The sequence below is a fragment of the Ambystoma mexicanum genome, chromosome 7q, assembly GCF_040938575.1.
Source record: "Ambystoma mexicanum isolate Mex_15411 chromosome 7q, UKY_AmexF1_1, whole genome shotgun sequence".
Lineage (NCBI taxonomy): Eukaryota > Metazoa > Chordata > Amphibia > Caudata > Ambystomatidae > Ambystoma > Ambystoma mexicanum.
In genome coordinates, this window is record NC_090941.1 from 712605288 (window position 1) to 712630253 (window position 24966).

Below are 24966 nucleotides of genomic sequence, written 5' to 3' on the forward strand. Positions count from 1 at the left end.
TCTCTCAGCGGCCTTTGATCTGGTCGACCATGAGATCTTGTGCAACCACCTACAAAAAGCTACCCACTTCTCTTAAGAAGCAAACAATTGGATCCAATCCTTCCTTAATAACCGCACAATGAGAGTCTTCTCACTGTCAGCAGCAGCCAACCCTACACCTATCACTTGTGGCGTGCCTCAAGGATCTTGCGTCTCCCCTACACTCTATAAAATCTTCACAAAGCCCCTTTTTGATGATCTAGACGATCTGGGTATCACCTACACTAATTACGCTGATGATACCCAGATCCTCATCCCATTGTCGGGGGATTATGACAAGGATTTGGCCTTCGTTAATAGAGTGTACCTCATCATCCAGGCATGGATGGCCTCACACGGTCTATGCCTGAATGATGACAAGACGGAACTCCTTATTCTAGGCTCTACACATTACCTCAACAAGCTGGACCACAAATACTCATCGTTCATAATTGACGATAACAAGATCAAGGTAGCTAAGGAGGTTAAAACCCTCGGCTTCTATCTAGATTCCACCCTTACCTTCAACAAACAAGTGAATGCAATGGCCTCCGCCACCTCCTACACTTGCAAACTCATTAGGGCAGCCAAACCCTTTCTCTCTCCCACCAACTGTACCACCTTGGCCAGGGCGCTGATCCTGTCCAAGCTGGACTACTGCAACACTCTATATGTAGGTTGTAACAAATATATCTCAAACAAAATCCAAATTCTCCAAAATAATGCCCTTAGAGCAGCCCTCAGTATCTCGAAGAAAGCCCATATCTCTGATTCCAGAAGATCTGTCAATTGGCTATCCACCAAGGACAAGATATTCCTTAAATCGGTGTCTCTGGTTCATAAATGCCTCCACCAAGCAGCCCCTCAATACCTCATCTCCAAATTTACTAGACCCACCCTCTCTCGCCCCTCGAGCACGGCCAATTCCAACCTTCTTCTGGTGCCTAGGTTCAAACGTACAACGTCTGGAGGCAACAGCTTCCCAGTAAAAGCAGCGCAATTTTGGAACTCCCTTCCTCCTACCTGCAGGGAGGACCTACCCTACCACCAGTTCAGAGCCACGACTATCCACTGGCTCAAAACTCTCGACTCATAACGACCTTTCCGATGCCCGGATGCGTCACGTGGCTCCTTACCTCATTGAATGTAAATATGTATATAGTATTGCCCATAGTGTATATGTATATGTATGTATGTGCATATGTTCTACCCCTCCTACTCGGCGTGATACGTCCGGCACTGTATCCGCAGTTGGACCTCACCCTACTGTATGTAACTAAGTTCTGCAACCCTCTTGCTGCCTCTGCGCCTGGCTACCCCTGGGTTAGGTGCGCATTATAAATAAATACAAATACAAATACAAAAGAAATAGAAGAAGGTCCTGTGTCAGAGCCAGGGGCCTCATGAGGTAAGTACTGTGACGAGGAAGAGTGGACGTGGAGGTAATACTATTTATTCAGTCACCACCCGATACCATCTTGCTTTGTAGGGGCATCAATGACTTCATTTAAAAAAAAATAGGATTTATTCATGTCAGTACATATGAAAGGCAAAGACAGTCGTACCAAATGTGGGCCATGCAGTTTGTATTGTTAGTTATCTGTGGAGACCTAAAGTGATATGTGTCTGGAATCATGGGATAAACACACTTTATTGGCAGAGGCAAATTGGTTTTATTCTGCCACACAATAGTGATCTGAATTGGAAGTAAATGTTGATTTTGAAACTGTTGAAACCCACAAAACTCAGTAATGCAGACAAACTGCTACTCCTCTGTAAAATAGGTCGAACCCAAAATGTTTGATTTTCGAGGGGTCTGTGATATACAAGGGTATCTATGTAATGAGAAAAAAGGGGGGAATCACAGACTTCCTCCTGCTCTTGCACAAAGAATTACTCTATGTAGTCGGAACCAAAAAATAGCATCTAAGAGTTAACAATTCTTTTTCGCTTGTGGACCAAAAACAAACAGTTTTAGATTTGTAAATAGAAAACTATGGGCCTCATTACGAGTCCGGCGGTAACCGAGGCGGTAAAACCGCCTGGTTACCGCCGGAGTCATTACCATTCCGCCCCCGTGATTCCCGGAATTACCGGGGCATTACAACCCTGGTTTTCCGGGAATCACGGAGGCGGAATGGTGTTAATCCCCATTCCCATCGAGTCCTATGGGACTCGATGGGAATGGGGATCATGGAAACACCGGCAGCATCTGGTAATGCTGCCGGTGTTTCCTCGTCCGCCTGCAGGCGGGCGGTGTTATACCTGCCAGGTCAAACCTGGCGGGAACATCACCTCCCGCCTGCAGGAGTCGAGATCAGGCGGTCCGGAAACAACGGTGGCGGCGGGTTTACCGCCACCGTTATTTCCGGACCGCCTGAGTTGTAATGAGGCCCTATGTATTATTCTGTTGAAGATTCCGTATCTCATAGAACCATTTCCTTTCTTTAAAATATATAACAAATAACAATTAAACAAAATCACATATGACACAGTTACTTATAAGCACATTAATTCTGGATAAGTGTAGCACATAGACACAACAGTGTGCCATAGAGTACTAGGTACTCCAGTATCAATAACTATAGAAATTCGTGTTGCTTTTTCAAATTTCTTGCACGGAGTAACATCAACAGGGTTACAGCAGGGTAGAGGAGCAGTCATATACACAGTGGTTTACAGAAGGTACGCACACCGGGCTCAATATTCTCTTTTCTAAGAACTCTGTGTTAGTGTAACGGCTTGTTTGTTAACAGCTCTCTTCCTTATTTTTCTGATGTTTATCTCAAGCTTCCCTACTCTACACCCTTTGTTATCTCTGAGGGGTGCTTACTCCCGTCACCTCTAAGGTGTTATTGGTTTGCAGTGGATATTTATACAGATAAAAGGGGGCGATTCATAGAATCCAGCGCAGAAGCAGCGCAAGCGCGTGCGCCAGCCGTGGTGCAAACCAGCAATTGCGCGGCACGCGTATTCATGGATTTCCCCAAGCAACAGTAGCCATAGCGCAATGAACAGCAAGCAGCGCCAGTAACGCCCCCAACACGGCCCCTGCGCAGGAAAAGTCCAGAGAAATGCCCAATACGGCGCAAGGCACCGCGCCATCCATGGCCCAGCACACAGCCCCCCCACCCTCGTAATCGCATGAAAAATTGGAGCATACCCCGCTCGCATCAGTCAAATCGCGTGGAAAGGGCCGCACGTACCCCAGCAAAATCACGTACCCCGCTCGCACCAGCCAAATCGTGTGGAAAAGGCCTGTGTGTACCCCGTCCGCACCCCAGCGAAATCGCGTACCCCGCTTGCACCAGCCAAATCGTGTGGAAAGCGCCGCGCGTACCCCAGCAAAATCGCGTACCCGCTTGCACCAGCCAAATCATGTGGAAATGCCTGTGCGTACCCCGTCCACACCCCAGAGAAATCGGGTACCCCCGCTCGCACCAGCCAAATCGCGTGGAAAAGGCCTGTGCGTACCCCGTCCACACCCCAGAGAAATCGGGTACCCCCGCTCGCACCAGCCAAATCGCGTGGAAAAGGCCTGTGCGTACCCCGTCCACACCCCAGAGAAATCGGGTACCCCCGCTCGCACCTGCCAAATTGCACGGAAAGGCCTGCGCGTAACCCGTCCGCACCCCAGCAAAATTGTGTACCACGCTTGCGCAAGCCAAATCATGTGGAAAGGGGTGTGCATGCTGCCATCAGCCGCAAACACACCCCGCAGGCAGCCCACACCACAAGGGCCCCCCCAACACCTGTGATCATACCCCATAGGCAGACCACAACACATGGGACCCCCCCATCACTCGTGACCATACCCCGCAGGCAGCCCACATGGGACCATATCCCATACCCTGCAGGCAGCCCACATGGGACCATACCCCGCAGGCAGCCCACACCACATGGGAGCCCCCCCCATCACCCGTGACCATACCCCGCAGTCAGCCCACACCACAAGGGCCCCCCCAGCACCTGTGACCATACCCCGCAGACAGCTCACACCACAAGGGCCCCCCCAACACTCGTGACCATACCCCGCTGGCAGTCCACATGGGACCATACCCCGCAGGCAGCCCACACCACAAGGGCCCCCCCAACACCCGTGACCACACACCCCGCAGGCAGGCCTCGACTCATGTCCCCCAGCACCGCCAGTGACGGCAACCTGCAGGCAAGCCCCGACTCATTGCCCCCCAACCCCCAAACCACTAGTGATGGCAACCTGCAGGCAGGCTCCGGCTCATGTGACACCACACACCCCAAAACACATCGGACCAACATACAATCATGCAGCACTCGTCCATTGGTCATACCCCCCAGCACATGCCCCATGGGGCATGCATGTGTGCACACACATGAACAACATTGGTGAACAGCAGGGACACAAAAATGACTCAGGGAAGAGTGAAACATGCAATAAACCATTGAGACCAGACACCAGTTTGATTTCAATGGCCAAAAATGTAAGGAAAAACATAGATCAAAGTCACACACAGTGGAAACATCAAACAAAACATGCATGAACCAAATAAAAAAAAAAAAAAGAAAGAGAAAACCAAAACCAACCAATGGGATGAAAAAGTTCAAAATATGGTCCATCCCCATCAATGTATGTCCTAAAAAAACACAAATTATATGAAAATCATTCCTTCATGGTGAAAAAGAGTAGTTCCAATGAAATTCAAACTATTTACAATGATCCAGGGTCCATGGTCCCAAAACATGTAGAAACACCATGAAAATACTATAAAAAAAATAACTACATACAAGGTGCAGAGCAAAGTCTAGGAACTCCAAAAGAAAGAAAAAACAAATGAAACCTACTCCTAAAGGACTATATACAAAGACAGAGGGCTAGTCCTATGACTCACCATTTCCCCCAATTTATGGCCAGGGCATCATCGAACTCTGTGTCAATTTCCCTAAGGCGGGCCTGCGCTTTACCCTCGAGGGCCTGCAGGCACTCCATCGTGCTCCTCTCAAACTCCCTGCGAGACTCGAGGAACTCGGACCGCCTCTCCGCCCGACGCAGGGTGTTCTCCGCCCTGGTGATGGTGACTCTAGCCCCCTGTGCCCACTGCCACTCTGTTCCGATCTGCTGGCCTATTCGCCCCAACATGGAAGACATCTTTGTGGTAAGGTCCACGTTCCCCTCCTGCCCGATGGCCGATACCTGCCCCTCTGATGTTGAGAGCGCAGAGTCCTGTCGCCTCCTACGTCCAGCCTGCTGCCGCCGAAAAGCCTGGTGTCTGTGCCTCCGGGATGACAACCCCCGGGGCTGTCGTGCACGTGCACTGCTGCTTGGTGCCTGCACTTCCTCCATTGCCATTGGTCCTGTTGCTGCAGTGACCACCTCTGCTGATCCTCCTTCGACTCCCGACTGTGGCAGGGATGTGGTCTCCACCAGACTTGCCGCCGGGGTTGGGACAGGTTCACAGGGGTGGTATCTGGGCCAGAAGACAGCAGGGAGGACGACTGGCTCACAGAGGAGGAAGAGGAGGAGGGGGTTGCAGCAGTGGTCAGCACACGTAGGAAATTTGTGACCAGGAACGGAGCTAGCCAGTTAATGAGGTGACAGACCTCATTGTGATGATGTGCAAGCCCCCGACTGGAAGCCTGCACATCATCACGAATGATGGCTGTATGCCTCGCATTACCGGCTAGCAACGGTTCCACCCTGTCACGAATTGCCTCATCCGCAAGTAGTGGAAAATCTGTTTCCATGGATACATCCGTAGGGGATGCCCACAGGTGCATACTGCTGCAGTTGCAGTACCAGGGACAGGATTAGGCACAGGCCCCTCCACGGCAACCTGCACTGCCTCCGGCCCTGACCCTGGACAGCAGCAGTCACATCTACATCATCACCCCAGCTGTGCCCCATGGGCTGGTCTGATGTGGCCTCCTCCTCCTCTGCCACCACCACCAACCTGGATGACTCCCCACTCTCGTCCGCACCGGATTACCCCTGTGTGGCCTCACCTGGCCCTCCCACTGCCGAGGAGCCCACAACCAACTTCACCCTCTTGGGCCTACCCTCAGCAGCTGCGGCCGTTGACTCTGACGCAGCACCAGTATCCTCGCTCCCAGAAGATGACAGTGCCTGGGAGGATGACTGGACCTTGCGTCTACACCTGATGGAGGCATCCCTGCTGTCGGGCTCCATAGCGCCTTCTCCGCCATCTTCTTCCATCGTCGCTGTGGATAGGGAAACATAGAACACATACATCATGGTACTGGACATGTGCGTTTGGCACAATGCAAAAGGACATAATTGCCACTGTCAAAAATCACAACCATCATCACCGTCCACTACACACAGGGAAGTGCCATTCACACACATGCAAATTCAGGTCCGTCATTCACACCAGGCATTCACATCCTTGGACAAGGCACTGCCAGCACATCCAAATTGTGCATGCACCTCACATGCATCATGGCACATACACATCTCACTCACACACATCACCTGACAGTCATGAAGCAGGCCATGGATCCATCACGTCAGAGAGCACTTGCAGTGAAATTGGCAGCATGAGGCAATCACACATGCAAAAGCGAAGAGTCACAGACATCCTGGAGTGTTCGCCACTCACATACTCACTTCTCATACACATGCACATGTACACCAGGCATGTCCATGATGTTGCCAAATGCACACATGTGTCACACCTCTGGCATGACACAATCCACACACAGAGATACATACATGTGCAAGTTGTGACATACATGCGCGCATCAGGCATTTCCACACAGACACCATTGCTGTTGCACATGCATCAATGAACTCACATGCAGCTGTGCCTGGGACATGCACACGGACATCTGTACAGTAGGCATGCCAAACATAAGAGCAGGGTGCACACACCAACCACGCGTCTACATGCACTATGGTGGACAAGAACACATGGACACTTACCAGTCGACTCCGGACGGAGCTCCAACTCCAAGACCTGGGTGTGAAGCGATGGGTTGATGTGCTACAGGACCCTCTTTTCATCAGTGGTCAAGCGGCCCCACTCGGACAGCCGCATGCTTGAGGAGGCGCCGGGCCTTGTTGAGGGTCCTGGACCTGAAGTCCTCCCAGAGCTTATGGACATGTTGGTAGTCGCATGGTGCCACCCCCTCCACGTTGATGGCACCCACAAAGTCCACCCAGATCTTCCTCCGTCTTGCCTTTTTGACTAGCGATGGTCCATGAAAGAGGGCATCATAATGCCCCAGGACTTGCTCCACCAGGATGTCACCTTCTTTGGCACTGAAGCGGACAGCCCTCTGCCTCGCTGCCGGGGGGTTGCCACTTGCCTCAGATGGTGTGGTGTCAGACATGTCAACCCCCGAGGCAGGTGTGGGTGGGCAAGGTGGTCCTGGGGCTGGGCTGTGGAGCGGTGGTATGGCAGTCGGGAGTCTTCAGGATCAGCAGAGGTGGTCACAACAAGAAGATCACTGGCAATGGCTTCAGAGCAGGCACCAAAATGCAGGACACGTGAGCAGCAGGCACACAGTGCGCTGGCAGCAGCAGATGGCTCTAGGAGGCAGCTCAGGGCAGTTGGAGGCAGGTAAATGGCCTTGTAGGCAGGAGCGTGGGTCTTCCGTGTTCTTTCGCGTGGCCAGCCAGAAACAGAGTGACTCTGCACGTGTGGAAACAGCGCGTTAGCGTGTAATTGGAGGAAAGGCTCTAAGCATGTAAGTTACGTTACGCATGCTGGATGTTGGGCGTTTCCGTTCAGTATCGGTTTAAGGTCTGCATAGGACAACAGTGCACTGTACGTGCTTTCCATGGGGACGGACGCATGAACTTTACTTCTTTGTGGATTTGCACGCGAATAGTTCACTACTGTGGCAGTGCATACTTCTTGTTTTGGCTGGGGAGTTGCCTACGTGCACACGCGCGTGTGTCATTTTTCTTTCTACGAGGCAGACAGTGAGTCGCACACGCATTTTCCATTCTGTGGTTGCCCCTGTGTGTTGCGTACCCCATTTTTGGGCTCATAGTAGCCTACGTGTTCCTCGCGTATGCATTTTTTGTGTTGCTGGGTACCACAGCGTACAGCAGGATGTTTTTTCATCACACGTGGGCTACCAAGGGGTCGCATACACGTTGATTTTTGGGGTTCCTGAGCGTTGTGCGACCTGTCCATTTTCCACCAGGGGTCACACTGAGCCTTGCTGGGGCACACATGTACGTTTAACATCACATACCCTGCCCGCTCCCTCCAATTGCCCAGGTCAATTGTCTGCTGCACCCCCATTGCACCATTCTATCTGTGCCATGACTGGGAGGGGAAAAGGTGGGATGGGAGGCAAAGGTGGCCTAGGGGGCCGAGGTGCTGGAGCTGGCAAAGGTAGCCAAGGGGGCCGAGGTTCTGGAGCTAGCAGAGGTAGTCAAGGGGGCCGAGGTGCTGGAGCTGGCAGAGGTAGCCAAGGGGGCGAGGTGCTGGAGCTGGCAGAGGTGGACGAGGGATGCGGGGTTCCCAGGTTCATGCAGGGAGGGACATGCCCCCTCTCAACAGGTTCCAGAACAGCTGCAGCGCCGGCCACTTTGGCTCAGGGTCCTCCTGTGATGCCTGTAGTGGTCCCTGCCCAGGGACACCAAGGGGCACATGTCCATGTTACCAAGGCCAAGAGGTGTGTGTTGCAGGGACCTGCCACCAGCACACAGGCACACAAGCCTGCAGGGCCACCTCCACTCACAGCATCAGTGGCTGATGCCTCAGCCCCGGCCACTAGTGCTCCAGTCCCTACTGACCCAAGTGGTCCCAGCCACACAGGGACTGGACAACCCTGCAAGAAGGGTAAGCGGACAGTAGGCAAACAGGCTCGGTCCTGAGGCACGGCACAGGGGACTCGTACGGTGAGGAAGAGGAGCATCAGTGATGCGGAGATCCAGATCCTCTTGGACTACTTGCGGGAACACAAGGCTGACATGCTTGTGCGGGCAGGTAGCACTCCACTGGCAGTGTGTCGCTGATCGCATCAGCGCCTTGGGCATTGAGAGGCGCACAGCTTCTGAGGCAGTGAAGCGCTGGAATGACCTCCGGCGCCAAGCCAAAGATAAGCTGGGTGCCAACTACTCCTCCACTCTGGTGACTGGAGGTGGGCCAGCAGGGAAGGAAGAAGTACTCACTCCACATGAGGACATCGCTAGTCAGATGATTGATGCAGAGCTGATCCAGGGCGTGAGGGACCTTCCAAATTATGGGGCAATGTTGGGTGACAGGTGTGTGTCAAGAACATGGGTATGTTGCGTCATGGCCATGTGTTGATTGTCTGGCGGTTCTGCATGCATTCACATGACTACCATGGGTGTACCATGTCATGGTGGTCTGACACATATGTGTTGTCCTGCAGCCTACACATGCACGAAGTGCTGCACTCCCTGACAATGGACATCTGCACACCTGCACAATCCTCCAGTTACACCCTCTGTCCGGGACCTCTTGGCCCTCTTCCTGAGCAAGCCTGTGATGACTGATGGGCTGTGACCACATGCCACTCAACATTGTCCCTCTCTCCGTTCATCTCTGACGTCTCTGAATGCTCACCCTGCCAGCGGAACCACCGCTGGGGTGGCCTCCCTTTCTCCACCTCCCTACGGCAGCCCACAGTCTCCAGGGGACTGGTCATACATGTGGTGTGGTACTGCAAAGTCCTCTAGCAAAATATATGTGCTCCTACTCATTGTGTTCGGTAACTCACCCTGAGCTGGACTGTGTGGGTTGTTCTTTTGTCTTCAGGACAGGTGTTGTATCTCAAGAGAGCTGTGATATTGGCATTGGGTCACAGAGGGGAGGGCTGTTGATTTCCTTCACGGTGCAATGTCCACAGGGACATTTGGGAGCTGTGGGCACCGTTACTTCAAATCCATCTTACGCATTGACTTACCTATCATGGACTGTGATCATGCGTTCACTGTTCACTCAGGGTCAATCACTTCTCACATTGGAATCAGTTGGTGGTGAGGGTCTCTCTTTGGCAGTTGCCTCCCTCTGGTATGGGCTCCGTGCCTGATTTGGACTGGAGGTGATCCTTATTCAGGTCAGGTGCCACTTATGGTGATTGGACATGTGTTGTGCTTTCACTACTCCTCACCCCTGCTGACGTCCACGATAAATGATGGAATGCACTAGTCACCTGCCCAAACTCTGTCCTCAGGCACAGGCCTCTGAGACGACAGTTTTACACGTGCACTGCATCCACGCCATACACCACAGTCGGGGGAGGTTGGATGTACATCTACAACCCTCTTCACTCTATTGACACATGTTGTATGCACTTCCACTTCCACCTAGCCGCTACATTCCCATGGATTGTCAGCGTGTTTTAGTTTTATTTGTGTGACGTTCACCTGTGGTGCACGGGCCACTCCCACTTACATCCACTGGGATCACCTCCAACGTGCATTTTGACTTGACTCATGTCGATGTGACATGGACTCATGAGACATGTGTGTCCACATTCAGCTATTCACTACAGCCTTGCATCTTGCCACCTTGTGGGACTTGTGTGTATGTAGTTTTTGTGTAACATGTCATGTCACATCCCTCATTCATGGCTCTGTGACTGTGGTATGCATGTTACATCTGATGCATTTAGCAGATCATGGCATGGCCATGCTACGTAGCATATGTGTGTTTACATCATGGATGTTGGTGTATGGACTATGCCATTCAGGTGCTCCATGGCAGGTGCTGGGCACCATGCACCAAATGTGTTTTGCCCTTCCCACACATGTCCATGTCTTCTTTCATGCTGTCCATCACTTGCATTGACACTGCGTACTTGTGTGAGATTGTGGCAGGTTGATGCATGTCAACATTGTGGTGGCTAAGTGTATGGCCTACACTGTTTCCATGACTAATCATGTGTTTTTCTGTCTATGTGCAGGTGATGAGGCACTGGAGGCAGAGGAGATGGTGGAGGAGGTACAGGATAGTGAACCACGACCAACCACCATTGGAGGACGTGGGGTGGTAGCCCATGACAATCCACTGGTTTTGCAAGCCAACCTGGATGTGACTCAGTCTGAGTCAGCCTCTGAAGAAGCCTATGGCTTCGGTGGTGAAACATACATGGATGCCTCTGTGATGTCGCAGGTGAGTGCATTGAGTGTGGATCCTGTTACATCCCAAGCGTCTGAAGGGGGGGGAACCCTTATCAAGGTCAGTGTTGGTGCATCCGTCTGTGGTGTTATGGCTGCAGGGCCACGCTCCACAGTCTTGACTTCTGGGCCTGGGCCAGCTGATCAGGGGAGGGATGCAGTCCTGCAGTCACAGGCAGCGCCATCACATGAAGGGCCAGGTTCCCTTGGCCAGGGCAGGCATGGTGTCCACCAACGCAGTAGCCGTGCATCAACTGCCTTTACTGTGTGGGAGCAGTCCATGTATGCTGTTGCACTACAACAGGCTGCTTCACAGGAAATGTTGGCTCAGGGAAGGGATAGGGTGGCCAATTTCATGATGTCCCCGGCTAGACAGGTGGAGCACCAGCAGCAGGCTTTGCGGTCCACATGCCGCTCACACAGGCTGAACATGCTGGCCAGCAACAGGAGCCGACAGGCGGACCTGAGGGATCTGCACGCATCCTTGGCTGCAGAGGGTCGGGCCCAAAGGGAAGCCCTACATTGGAATAAAGGTCCCTCAGTACAACACTGGCTGCACTCGAGGAATCCCACAGTAGGCAGTCTAAGCAGCAGTTGCAACTGATGACTCGTGCCATCACAGAGGAACTGCGTGCATCCGTGAGGTGTTGCATGGAGACCTCCGAGCCATCAGGTTGCAGCTGCAGGAATCTCAGTCCCGCATGGCCACTGCCATCGAGGACCAGACCAGGGCCATATGTGATGTACCTCATGTACCACTTCCACATTCAGATGCACCACCAGAATATGACGACAGCAGCAACAGGTCTCCTGATCCCCGATAGCCATGCGGCCCATTAACCCATGGAGGGATATTTCTTTTTTTCACACATTATCCACACATGTGGGTGTTGGAGTTCACCCTGCACCTCCTCCCTCCTGGGTACCCCCAAGTCCCACATGGGCAATTTTTATTTTTCTCTTTTTTTATTTTTTTATTTTTCTGTCTATTGTGCATTTATGTGACAGTGTGTTACTTTGTGTGGCATCCGAAGGCATCCACTGTGGTTTCCAGCTGGACCCATGCAGGCTTGTCTCTTACCTCGTGTTGGCACCCTCCTTGTTTGTGCCTTGGGATCCAGAAACACGTGCGCCTCTTGCTTCCCCTTTCCATGGGCTTGCAAGGAGTGCATCGTGTGAAAGTAACTTACACATTGGCAATGGGCTTTCATGATATCTGTGGGCAGTCTCTAGTCCAACATGTGTATACACCCCTAGTGGGAATCATGATTGTTTGTCCCTTTTGGTTTGTGCATTTAGTCCCATACTTAGTTGGTGTGGTAACTTCATTTATTTGCTTGTCCGTCTTCACTGGTGTTGGCCTTACGGCTGTATGAAATTTGATGATCCCCTTGGTTGTCTGCGACACACGTTTGTCCAAGGGTGACAAGCGCAAGTCGCCGCACCGAGTGCAGTTATGTCTGGTCACGGGAGGAGGGCTTCCTGTTGGGTGCTGTGTGTCTCATATGTTGTACTGGCCAATTGTTGTTCCTGTGTACATTGTTGGGGCTAGTTGACACGGTGGGTTGATTCATGGACTTGGTCCGTTGATTGTTGATCACTTTGTGACAGTGGTGTTATGTGTTGGCCATTTGTTTCTCTGCTTGGGAAATGCATGCCATGGAACATTGTGTGGGACAGGTGACATGAATTGTGTGGGGGTTTGGGTGACATACCAGCATTTAGATGGTTGCTTTGGCATGGTGGTGGTTGGAAGTTCCTTCTTCCATAAGTCCCTTTTGTACACACCAGATTGTGTTGCTTGTAGTTCTAGGGAATGCACACAATGTGGCACTTCCGAGGCCACATTCTCAGGGTGGTAAGGCTTGGGCAGATGTTTGTCCCTTTGTCATCATCGATTGTGGCCTGGCATGTGCCAGGGCTGTGCGCACTCCGCAGGGGTTGGATTTTAGGTGAAACATTGTGCCACAAGCTGGGTACGGGCAGGCTCGCCACATGCCCTTTTCCCTACCATGCACAATGGCCGTGCATGTGGTTGGGGATGTGGGGGTACCACTATGTCCACCGGTACGCCACGCTGTGTTGCAACATTGTGCAGGACACATGCTGCCACTATGATCCTGCACACTACTGGTGGTGCATACAGTAGCTGTCCACCAGAGTGGTCATGGGAGCGAATGCGTGACTTTAGCACTCGAATGTGCGCTCCACTATGGCCCTAGTTGCAATGTGAGCTGCGTTGTATCTTACCTGGGGTGGTGTGGTTGTGTATTGGCGTCATCGTGTAGGTGCTCAGAGGGTAGGCACTGTCCCCTGTGGAGGTGATATGGGTTGTCAGTGATGTAGTTTAGTCTGCATGAGACATGCATGCAATTGCCGGGCTATTTGTACTCACCAATGAGCCATGTGTTGCCATGCCTCCCAGTTTCCAGGGCCCAGTGCAGGGGTGACATTCTGAATAAGAAACTATCATGGGTGGACCATGGATAGTTGGCATATACAGAGGTAATGATTCCCTTGGCATCACATAACACATGCACGTTGAAGGAATGCAAGTGCTTGCGATTCCAATAGATGAGCTCTGTGGCCCTAGGTGGACGTAGGGCGACGTGAGTGCAATTAATGGCACCAAGCACTTTTGGTAAGTGTGCCACCCCATAAAAGTCCTGGACCACGGCCTGCCTTTCTGCAGGTGTTCTGTGCATGTATATGTGCCTACGGACTGAGGGGCATGCAGTCATGATTGCCAACACCTGGTGTAAGCAGCGTGACTGCGTGTGCTGTGAAAGACCCCCAGCTATGGCAGTTGTCCTGCTGAAATGACCCAGTTGCCAAAAAATGCAGTACATTGAGCACCTTTTCCAAGGGGCTCAGTCCTTGGGAGCACAGGGTGGGTGATGTGAGGTCATCCTCCCACTCAGTGACCAGGTCTAGGATGATATGAGGTGGAAACCTATACCTGCCATAGACCTGGTCATCAGGCATCCCAAAAAAGCTGGTCCTGGGTAAAAGAATGCGGGGCCTGGCTATCCTCCTCCTTCTGTGGTGTCCTACGATCTCTGCTGCAAGGAATGGTGCATTCATCGTAGCTGAATACGCGCGTTTGTGTTCGTGCATTCTTTAGGTGCACAGTGACGCTTACGCCTGCTTTCGCTTGGCGGACGTGTTTCTGGATTAGCGGGTCTTTTCCCACGCACAGGAGAGCCCTGTTCAATTCCATAAATACATGTTGTTAGTGCGCGTGTGGGCTTTGTGAGTATTTTACTCTGGTACTTCCCACGTAACGCCCACATTTACGCTTGTTGTTCCCCATTCCATGTGTTCCGCCCCCTTTTTAGGTGTGTGCGCTGGACAGTGTGCGCCTTCACTGGGCGTCTCGCGCAAGGCGTTTGTGGTGTTGCAGTGACATGTTGGACCTGCGCGGATTCAACGCAGGTCTCAGGTAAGACACGCGCAATCTATTCCATGAATCGGGCCCATAGTATCGATGCAGTGCGTTTCGACCCTTTTTGGTTGAGATAGACCACATCCAGCGGTAGCCTTCTCGATATTTGAGCCGGGCCTTCGTCAGGACATAGATGAGTAATCTTGTAAGGTCTTTAGTCTTCTAACCCCAGATGATTTAGTAATCTTATTTAGTTGACAATGCAAGGACAGGGTACAATGTAGAGGCGTCACATAGGTCACACTGCGACATCGGTATCTTTCCTTGGTAGCTGTTGTTATAATGAATGCTCTGAAGAGTTGCAGTAGTCCATTTATTTTTAAAAAACCACCATAATCCCCCTTTACCCCCTTATTCAAAAACCCACAATTCACCCCAGGCTGCGAAACAGCAACATTTGATGACTGGTCCCTGAGGGGGGTGGGGGGGGTTGCCGGCTGGTTCGGGATACGTATACGCGGGGGAGAGGTCAAAGAGTTTGAACAATGCAAATTAGATTTCGCCCTGGAGGAGAGACAGAGATACGGGTATATCCAGTTGAGGCACTGGCTATCACATCCCACCATGAAGCAGGCATGAAACGCCCCTAACCTCATGTGAAAAATATTTAGACACACATACAGGGGACAAGGGCCTGATGGCTGCAATATACCAGTATATTAAGGCGGGGGAACCACAGCCCATCAGAACATATGTCGAGAAATGGGAGAGAGACACCGGCACCGCTACTGACGAGAAAGAATGGCAATATTTGTGGGCCCAGATACCGAAGGTGACTAGGTCTCTTCAGATCCGAGAGACCTGGTTAAAGCTAATGTTTCAGTGGCATCTCATGCCAGTCAAGCTCAAAATGATGTTTCCCCGGAGCACTCAAGCTTGCTGGAGAGACTGTGGGGAACGGGTACATGGGCACACATATGGTGGGAATGCCCGAAACTAAATATGTTCTGGAGATGCATTCAGCAGGCCATAGAGAGAGTCCTCGGATCTGGGGGTGGTGGAAATAGAGGGCTCAATATGAAAGGCCTGACCCAAACTCTTCTGGACACTCCCTCAAAATCTGGCTGCAAGCTCTATGTTATAATGATGATGGCTGCAGCAATGGTATTAGCGAGACGATGGAGAAAGAAGGATCCTCCGCAAGAACACGAATGGGTGGCGAAAATCTGGTCAGTGATCGCCATGGAATGGCTTTCCTACTCAATACAGGGCCAACACATGCAATTTATAACCGATTGGGCTTCTCTCCTGGCATACTTAAAGGAAGGTGCGCAAAGAGCTTGGTGTCCTAGTGTGTTGACACTATTAGGAATCATTGACCCCCCTAGAGGATTCTGATCTATGATATGGGAGACCAGCAGAGACTTTAAAGGAGAAAGCTGGTAAAGGTCCTATAAACTATAGCCCAATGGGGTCCTATGGACGTTCTCAGAGGGGAAAAGACAGCAGTGAAATCCTGGAATCTGGGGGGAGGGGTCGTGGGAGGGGGCCTGTTGATTTTCTGTTGATTGTTTGTTCAACTGTAAAATGTTAATAAAAACAAGTGGGGAAAAGAACAACACCTTAAGTTCTGTACAGTCTTTTACCAACGATTTATAAGTTCACAAACAGAGTCTCAAAAGTACTCCAAAGTAGTGTCTTCATCTGACGGAACTACTTATACCCGGCAGCTGGGTATCTCATTGTGTCTGTTGCTATCAAGCACGGCAATGCTATGATTCAGAGTCTGTGCGCATCGAGCGCAAAAAAACGGGACCTGGTTAACAACATTCAATTGTTAACTCTTAGATGCTATTTTTTCGTTTCAACTACATAGAGTAATATTTTGTGCAAGAGCAGGAGGAAGTCGACAAACTGCTACTCCCATATTTATTAATAACAATATGCATAAACAGCTCTCGAATCATGTTCTGCAAGCAATGGCTCGTTTTGGAATCTTGTACATATTAAATGCAGGATTAGGACCAAAATTCAATGAGCAAAACCAAAAGCGAGGACTGGTGGATAATGTCACACCTAACATGGGACAAAACTCTATGAGTTGTACTACTTTCAAGACTTAGACATGCCACACGAAAGCCTATTTAATAAAGTTATCTGTGTGTGGTTTTTGGACAAGGGCATGCAGCATGTTGTTCATGGACACTATGAATAACATCCCAAAGCAGCAGACATCATAGACTAGTCATCTTTCTAAAGCTTTAAAAAGAGGTTAATTTGTGATGCAGCTAACTTTGAGATTGAGAAGGCAACACGGATCTTTACAACAGACGTGCTAGTGATCCAAAAGTTTACACTCAACAAGAGCTGCAATTTACTAGAAAAAGAATAACTCCAATTATCACTGCACAGCATAACACGAAGCGACATCGTGAAAAAAAAAGCAACGGTAGCCCAAAATGAAGCCCTGCTAAAAGGTAATGGGGAGCATTTTACCTCCAGTAGGGCTATCACTGTGACGCAAAATCAGTAGCATCAAAAGTATAAACAATTGCAAGAACCCATCAATATGCAACTAGTGGATGGGTCGGGGGCGGAGACATGGGTACCAGTCTTCCTGTGCCTTAAGACCCGAGCTACAACTCAATGATGACGCCCAATGAGCCTGAAACACGCCTGGGGTTTCTTATAGTCTTGTGCGGTTCGGGCTTTACTGAAGCTTTCAGGGTGGGCACAACATTAATATACATTTGGTCTTCCCCTAAATTGCTTGGCAGACCGAAACTGATAGTATGGGGGGCATCTCAGCACGACGCGACTGGTTTAGAGCAATTCAAATATGGCATCCATTACTCTTCAGTTTTACATTCTGCCACTTTCAGCCTTGCATGCACAATGGACAGTCATAAGCCGCACGAGGATTATGTGCAGTGGTATGCAAATATTCTAGTGCTCTAAATGTAAAACTACAGCTTTCTTCCACCGTTTCAATACTATGAAGTATTTCAGGCAGCAGTAAAAATGATAATGAAAACATAGGCCCAATAAGTGTCCAAAGAAAAGCACACATCTGAATTCAGTTTGGTCTATTAACAGCGGGGATATTTACATAAGATTGTGTACTTTACAAAGAGGAACATTCGTATAAAGAAAAAAAAAATTATCTTTTTTCAACATACTAGTCTGTGGTCCATGATTCCACACTTTGGGGGGGGGGTGTCCCCAGAAACGTTTTTATGGGAGGGCAAAAGGGGCACTTGCCCACAAGACTGCCTGATCTAAAGAAGTAAGATTCCATTATTCACCAGACTTAAATAGCACACGTCAGGATATTTTATGGTATCCAGTTAAATTATCGAAATATTATTTGTTTTCTTTTTTTACAGCAATTTTGTGCCGACAAAATGGCATTTCGAACAAATGGCATTCGAAAAAGTCACTAGGAACCATGTTTTATGGCATGCTGCTGAGGCTCTAAACCTATTGCCTCTCTGTTTTGACAAGTACATTCTGCCATTATGTAATGCTTTCTATGTTCACTGTGCTATACATAGTATGTGTGTTCCTTATGGCACAACTCCAGTAGCATTCTTTCCTTCCCGATGGAATTATGCTGATCACGTGCAATAGCCAAAATTGAAATGCATATTGATAAATTGAGTGCCACAAGGGTTCAGAAGTTAGCTCACTGTGTTAAGCACTCATTGCAGAGATATGTGTTCATATACAAGATTAGAATAGCACATTCCAGCAAGGCTGGCTGAGCCTTTGCTATGTTTGAAGTTTATAAACCTGCCTGCATATTTACTTGGTTTTGCAACACAACAGCTATTAGCAATGTACCTGCACCAGATAGGAGTTGCTATAAAAGCCAACATGTCATCTGTATGATGAAGGCTAGAAATTGGTTTGTTCAGATGGGGTGTTGTAAAACCTAGGCAATCACCTCCAATGATGAGCATTAACTTTTAGACCAGGGGGCCGCCTCATGAGTTGGGCGGTATCCCCGGCGGTATTACCGCCGGCGCTAATAGCGTTACCACCAAACCCCCAACGCTATTAGAGCCGGATCACGGGTTTGGTGCCAGGGTAAGTACCCATTCCCCATTGGGCCCAATGGTTGATTCTCTGCGCTACTACCGCCAGCGGTATTAGCGTGGGGTAATAGCACCGAAAATAGGCGAAATCGCGACAGATTTTCCCCAACTCAGAGCTGGGGGTAAATCCTGCCAAACCCGTGATTTGACGGACCCTTAAATGCGGCGGTAATAGCGTTATCGCCACATTTAAGGGTTACTGCCAAACTCATGATGAGGCAGCAAGTGGTGAATAAGTATCCAAATTGAAGACTGCAGAACCAAAGCATTCATGCTTGTATCCTGGCTTTGCCAGCAGACGATACAGTGATCCTGGTCAAATCATGTAAGATCTCTTACATTACTGTGCTGTCTTCTGTGAGGTTTGCCTTCTCGCATGCTGGTGGCATCGTTTAGCCCTTTACCAGTGGTCGAAGTATCTGAAAAGAATTAGTGGAACTATGTTCCCTGCTGGCCTGCCTCCACCCCCACAAACCCCATTGCCAAGCTCCGTCCCACATGCAATATAACACCCCAAACAAATGCACCTGCTGTTTAAGGGAACGTTCACTGCACTGCAGTGCAAGCTTCAACTTCTTCCTACACTTACATTCTGGAATGATTTATTTTTTTAAATAAAAGTATAGGAAAAGTAAATCTTAATTTTAAAAAAAAGTAGAGGAACAGCGCTCCCAGCCGCTCCTGCCCACTTCCTCCACTGGCCATTAGTTGGTCTTTTTTCTTATGTAGGCCATTTGAGTTGAAGGGGTGGTAGACAGAAGAGAGCGAACCAGATGTTGCAGGTCTCAGGAAAGCATATTTTAAGGTCTGCTCGTTTGACACAAAAAAGTCAAAGAATTTTCTGCACGTTTATAAATTACAATTTCACAAATCAGTGTTTTGGTAGTCTTTAATGCTTTAAAATACAAAAGACAACCCCAGATTAAATCTGTTACATCACATCAATTGTTATGCTGGTACTTATAAATTTCCCTTGATGATGGAGAGAATGAAGCTAGAATCATTCCCATTTTGCACCCTTCTATAATATTTAGTTTTTTTAAATTGTCATGTTTGGTAATGTGATTTGTGTACTTTCCAAGACAGTTTTATAAAATGAGATTGTTTTAGTCCATGGTAAGAACTGGAAAAGAAAGTGTTCAAATGCAGAGTTGGTGCACATCACAGCTGCACCCCTTAACCTATGTGTGATCCTGGGCATCTCATTTAATCTTGTATTGCCTAACCTCTCAAAATTGCAGGTTCCTAAACCTTTCAAAATTATGAGCCTTGTCGAGGATATGATCTTCAAAACAGCCTCACTCATGGTTTCACTGGCTACAGTGTTGCTTACACTATAATAGTGAGCATTGATGAATCGCACACTAAAGGCAAACATTCCTCTGATCTCTAATGACAACACTATTTGAAAACAATGTGCCACTTCTAATCTCAGTCTGTCTGGTTACAAACACCATCCTGGTAGCTTCTAATCTGCATCCACGATCTATGCTATGGTACGTGTAGCTTTCTGCTTCCTTCCAATTGGTTTCCTCTGTCAACGTTTGAGCACTTTTACATTCTGTAAGGCAGATAATGTGATTTCTCTATTCTGGGTTACATGTACTTTTTACATACGGTCTGCATTAACACTACAGGCTGCATACCTTCCTGGATGTTACTGATAAAGAGTCTCCTGTATCTATACTAGACCAGAAGCAACCTCTTAGTAGACTGCGAATGTTGGCCTTCAAATGCTACGTGTTTATCATTCTGGTTAGAGGACGAATGAACAGGGTAAGGGAGCTTAAAGGGAGTACACATGTTTATTTGGAATCACTTCATTTCTTTGGTTTGGTGGAAGGGGTCCCCACAGATGTCCGTGCCCAGGGCCCCAAAAGTGCTTAAAATGGCCCTGGGTGTCCCACCCACCATTTCAACAGTGGTTATCTCCTAACCCAAAACTGCCCAGACCCACAGCACTCCTTTTGCGATTCTGCCAGCACTCCGTACCATAACTGCGATCCCAAACCCATCGCTGTCCCTCTGCACTATCTCCCTGCCCCACCACCAACATTTCTTCCACGACTACCATGCCAGCGTCACTAACAGGGAGATTTTAAGGAAAAGAAGCAGGTTATGAGTTCTCACTTCGTGACTCTTGCATTACAAATATACGTATTTTGTGAACGGTGGTGGGGTGGGGGGGGTAATTAAAGGTGGCGGAATGACAGGTGTTGCAATAAGGAGCGAGGCTATCTCCGAAGGGCGAACTACTGTGTCAGATCGCTTTCCAGTCAGCTCTGACTGTAATGTCTGTCTATCGCAACATTAAGTCCTGTCAGAGAAGCCATCATTCTCTTGACAGCACTTCCACAAAACATCAGCCTGTTGCCTCTGTAACCATCAGATTGAGCAGTGGGCAGCAGCGGCGGGAACACGCTTACACCCCCTTACCTCTCCCGTTTCTTGGGGGATTTACTAATCCCGATGACAGTAGAAGGGGCGGCTCTGTTATTAATGCTTGAATCCAAGGGAACCGCTCGTCGCCAGGTGATGACGCCACATGCTAGAAGCCGGCTGAAGGACGCTTGTATCGTTGCTATGAGACGAGTCAGGTGGGGCAATGGAAACAGAAAAAGGACGTTATTCAACGATTGAAACTGTTACCAGCGCACAGAGTTCTAATAATTCCATGCCTTGCTCTGACAAAACCACTATACTGTCTGAGTGGTTGCCGCTGGTGAATTTGTAGAGTGTAAGAATGTAAATGTGTTCTCAGAATTAAACCGAGCAAACACACCAAATAAATCCAGTAGGATTTTGACTGGTGCTTCCCTGAAGAGCATTTTTAAAATAATGGCATAGCTCTCAACCATTTATGTCGCAAAAGCGGGTGAAAACACCCGATTTTACTTTTGGCGGGTGAGAGGCCCATTGAAATGAATGGGCGTGCATGAGGTTTGGCGGGTGAGTCCGCTGTTTACAAGGCGGGTGACACCCGCCAAAAGCGTGTGAGTTGGGAGCTATGAATAATGGTGTTTTTGTGCATTTCACAGCAAATCTCTCAGACAAGTTGGGTAACAACGTAGAATTTCTTCAGGGCAACACATGAAACATTCGAATGAAGGGCAGTGTTATATCCGCCCTACGTCCCGCAGCGCGGTGACGTAGGGCAGCTTAATAAAAGCCCCGCCCCCGACAGTGGGAGGCAGTTCCGGGCAAACCCAGCACAGCGTGTGGGTGTCTTTTGTCTGCGCTCCTGCCGATGCCGCGCCCCGGCCGCGCAGCCTCCTGGACCGGTGCCAGCCCCACGTGCGGGGCCTCCAGAGCACCGGTACATAACAATGGCGACGAGGAAGTGAGCGAGCAACCACGCGCTCTACATCACCTCACACGCGGATGCCCCACGGACGTCCCGCACAAATTTTTGGACACTCGGTGGGGGGCCACCGAGACCACGTGACCCCCACCCCAAAAAAAAAAAAAAAAAAAAAAAAAAAATTCTCTCTCGTTCATTCCCTATCCAAAAGGGGTCGAGAATTTTTTTTTCTCTCTTCGTTTGCTTTTCCTCCTGCATGGCGCACATGCTACAAGGCGCCCATCGGTCGGCGCACAAGTGCCAGTGGGCACATTCACCGCGAAAGAACACTCCTCAATGCAATGTGCGGACGAACCCATGAGGCAGGACAACATCAGGCCAGCACGACAGCATAATCAACAAACCGAGGGTACGTGACACCATGGCGGCTGGGTCATCAACTCCTGGACCTTCCACGCCGTCCAGGATCGCGGCAAACCTGTCGATGGCGTCGCCACCACCCCGCACGCTGGGCAGTTCGTCGACGTTGGTTCAACCCTTCGACCCATTCACCGACCCATCGTCCAGTCGACCCAGATGGCAGTTATGGCTACAAAAGTTCGAGATGGCCATGGAATGCAAGGACATCACGTCATCCAGAAAGATGAAAGCTCATCTGCTCCTCAGTGTGGGCGACGAGGTGCTACGCATCTTCAACTCCCTGAATGTTGATGATGGCCAAGACACGTACCTGAGTGCGAAGGACGCCTTAACGGCACATTTCCTCCCGCAACTAAATCCAGACTATGAGACTTTCATTTTTTGCACGACTATCCAGGCCACTGATGAGACTCTAGACGCCTACCACACGAGGCTGAGGAAACTGGCCACGTCGTGTGAGTTCACGAACACTGAGAGGGAGATCAGACGACAAATCATAAATGGCATACATTCGGAGAAGCTGAGGCGTCTCATACTCAGTGAGAAAGGCATCCCTCTACAATGCATCCTGGAACTGGGTCGACAGAGGGAGCTTGCCCACTCCAGGGCCGCCAACATGGAAGCGACACTACAGAAACTGCAGCCGTCCCTCTCAACACCGATGGTCGCCCAGATCTCCGACAGACCATTTACGAGAGGTGAAAGCGGCGGCAACCACACCCAGAACAGGTGGCAACCTCGAGTACCAGGACCCACGGAATGTGGGTGGTGTGGTGGTCAAAGACACGGAAGGCGAAACTGCCCGGCGCAAGGCACCACGTGCGGAGCGTGCGGCAGGAAGGATCACTACGTGAAAGTGTGCAGATCAGCGAACACGCCACTGCAGCCCCCACAAGGCACTCAGGAAAAGGGGTCCCAGAAAAAAAAGAAGCAAGCCAGCGCAAGGAGGGTCGCAGTAGTCAACTCCTCGACGGAAGAGGAAGGGGATGATCTCTCAGCCCTATGGCAAACGGCAGGCATTGAGAGCGAAGGAAAGGGCCGAAAGGTATACCTGGTATCCGCACTGAATCAGGGGCCAGTACCGCCGCAAAGAACCGCCAGGCGACGAAAATGCACGGTCTCCATCCAAAGCCAGTACGTACAGATGACCATTGATACGGGAGCCTCGGTAAACGTCATGCCAACCAGTGTCTTCCAAACTCTTACACCACCACCTGAGCTCAAATCTACAGACACTCGTCTATTTGCCTATGGCAGCCGGAGACCCCTGCCAGTCATCGGGAGGTTCTGCACCACTCTTGAACATGGCGAACAGAAGGTGTGGTCAAAGATATATGTCGTGAAGGCGGGGATCGAAAGCCTACTGAGCGGAGATGCGGCTGAAGACTTTGGCGTGGTCAAGTTCATCTGCCACATTGACTACGCAGCCGAAGTCGAGAGTTTTCTCAGGCAACACCCCAAGCTACAGAAGGGGATAGGCTGTCTCAAGGGAAAGACTATCAAACTACACATTGATCAATCAGTGCAACCACGTGCGGTGAGACACCGGAGGACACCGTTCCACATGAGGGAACAGGTAGAGAAAGAGTTAAAGTCACTGGAAGCTGCTGGAATCATTGAAGAAGTCACGGGACCAACGCCGTGGATCTCCCCGATGGTGGTCACCAGGAAGCCCAAACAGCCCGGAAAAGTCCGGATCTGTATTGACATGCGCTTGCCCAATGCGGCCATAAAAAGGGAACGACACATAACACCAACAATCGATGAAATCATCACCGACCTCACTGGGTCATGTGTGTTCTCGAAGGTAGACTTAAAAGCGGGGTACCACCAACTTAAGCTCCACAGAGAGTCGCTCTACATTACCACTTTCTCAACCCACCTAGGTTTGAGGAGGTACAAGCGCCTGAGTTTCGGCATCTCCTCGGCCGCGGAAGTCTTTCAACAGACCATCCAGGAGGTCATCAGAGGCATACCAGGGGTATTGAACGTGAGCGATGATATCCTAATACATGCACCTGACACCAAGGAACACATCACAAGACTGAAGACACTCCTGGGCAGGTTGGAAGAAGCCGGACTCACAATCCATCGAGAGAAGTGCGAGTTCCTAAAATCGGAAATAACCTTCTTCGGGTACAAGTTTGACGGCAATGGCATCTCACCTGATCCCCAAAAAGTGGCGGACATCCAAGCTGCTAGTCCCCCAGCGACCCCCACCGAAGTACGCAGTTTTCTGGGAATGGCCACCTACTGTGGCAGATTCATTCGAAACCTAGCAACCCTATCTGAACCGGTACGGGAACTTACAAAGGTCAGCACCAAGTGGGTCTGGGGGCAGGAATGCCAGGAAGATTTCGAGAGCATTAAAGACTCCCTGTCAACTGATACCAAGATGGCCTACTACGACACAGACCTATCGACAGAACTCTTTGTGGATGCCAGCCCAGTAGGACTTGGAGCAATCCTGATGCAAGTCACGAAAGAGCGCGAAAAAAGACCGATCGCATATGCATCCAGGGCACTCACAGCTACGGAACAAAGGTACTCCCACATAGAGAAGGAGGCCATTGCTGTACTATGGGGTTGTCGACACTTCCACATGTACCTGTATGGGCGCAAGTTCACGGCAATCACTGACCACAAG

At 50.0% G+C, this 24966-nt stretch overlaps 1 protein-coding gene across 4 annotated transcripts in view; it reads right to left on the reverse strand.

The window, feature by feature from the left end:
- The window catches only part of IFT88 (intraflagellar transport 88), a 2010164-nt gene extending 1989014 nt beyond the window's left edge, over positions 1-21150 (reverse strand). For 2 of the 4 annotated variants that reach the window (XM_069640006.1, XM_069640003.1), the window contains exon 1: positions 21035-21150. The gene's annotated coding sequence lies outside the window, so the exon portion shown is untranslated. The remainder of the gene's footprint in view (positions 1-21034) is intronic. The other 2 variants (XM_069640005.1, XM_069640004.1) reach the window with 2 other exon arrangements.
- Between the last annotated feature and the right edge of the window lie 3816 nt (positions 21151-24966).